Here is a 1577-nt window from a genome sequence, read left to right on the forward strand (position 1 = left end):
GGCTGCCTGAACTCCTGGACCCGCCCTGGAGACCTCCGTTCCCATCCACTCCTCTCCCTGCACCTGCGTGAGGTCTCCAGAGCACCCACCCCCCTTCCCCGGTTGTTCCACCTACGGCGCGAGGCCGCACCTACCGGGAGGGGGAGGTAATGTCACAGTTCCCTCATTTCCTGGACTCCATTTCCCATGATCCTCCTGTTTCCACACCTGCACTCACTTCCTCGTCATCTCCCCATCATCACAGATCATCTGCACTCCCTTTATAATGGACTCACTCCTTTTACTCCTTGTCTGTTCTTATGTTTGCATATGTGTTTGGATGTTGTGTTACTCCTTCGTGTTAATATTTGTATATTTATTTTTGATTGTGGAAGTCCATGAACGCCTCTTCTCTACAGCACCAAAACGTTACAACCGCTGAGTTTGTCCATTTTTAACCCAACTTGGGTTGGTTTTAACCCAGCATTTTTTAGTGTGTAAGAATCAGGCCTTAAAAACTAAAAACAAATTCAATCGTTCCACTCCGAGCAGAATCGGTATTTTAATGTTTCTGTTCCAGCGTTCCTTCGTATTATAAACGTTCTGAAACCGGTTTGACCAGAAAAAATAGTGGTGAGTATTTAACGCGCACACAAACCGCGAACACACAACACACGGAGCATTGGGTAACTTCAGTTGTGAACCTCAGTTGTGTGATCACTCCATCTTTCAGTTTCAACTACGATCTGTAAATCTAGAGCTGAACTGGGCCTTGTTTATGAAACCATAAGCGCCGATCCTGAGGGCTCGAGCAGCCACGGAAAACACGAGATATTCTCTATTCATTTTAACCAATAAAAAAGTGATTGCAACTTTTTATATTACATTAATTATATAACATGCATCTGAATACCTCGTAAGCAAACTAACCCTGGAACATAGCTTGCTATGGCTACTTACATATCCTGAAAGTTACCTCCGTTTTTGGAACCAAAAGTTAAGGTTATCTGCTTACTTACTCTTAAAAATTACAGGTACTGTATGTCACAAAATGCTTTCTGGAATACCCCCCTGATGTTTGAATAAGTACAGCATTTTCTTTACTTTCTTAACACTATGTCTATAAAGGCTAATGTGTACTTGTACTTGAAGAGTGGAGAATTCTTAATTTGGTATTTTTTTGTCTAGTTGTAGTCAGTATACTGTTCTATTTCATCCCAGTCAATACGCCACCATATGGGTTCGTCTCGCTACAGGGCGAGCTGTCAGGAGATCGTATATGAAATGAATGCGCTGCACCTTCTGTAATCATCCTCTAAAAATACAGGAGCTTTAGTGAGTTTAAAAGGGATCAGAACCTCTGCTGACTGCTTAAGTTTTGGTTGATAAATTAATATTGACTCGTTAAAAGATATCTGTATATATTGTTTTTGATATTGATATTTACCTGTTTCAATGTTATGTTATTTGCTTGCTTTTAAGTTAAGGCCATACATGCTTGAATTATAATAATGATAATAATTTGTATTTATATATTGCCTTTCCAACACCCAAGGTCATTTTACAAAGTTAGGTTTAAGGAACAATGAATGCTTGAA

This window comes from Megalobrama amblycephala, linkage group LG9, assembly GCF_018812025.1.
Source record: "Megalobrama amblycephala isolate DHTTF-2021 linkage group LG9, ASM1881202v1, whole genome shotgun sequence".
In the NCBI taxonomy this organism is placed as follows: Eukaryota; Metazoa; Chordata; class Actinopteri; order Cypriniformes; family Xenocyprididae; genus Megalobrama; species Megalobrama amblycephala.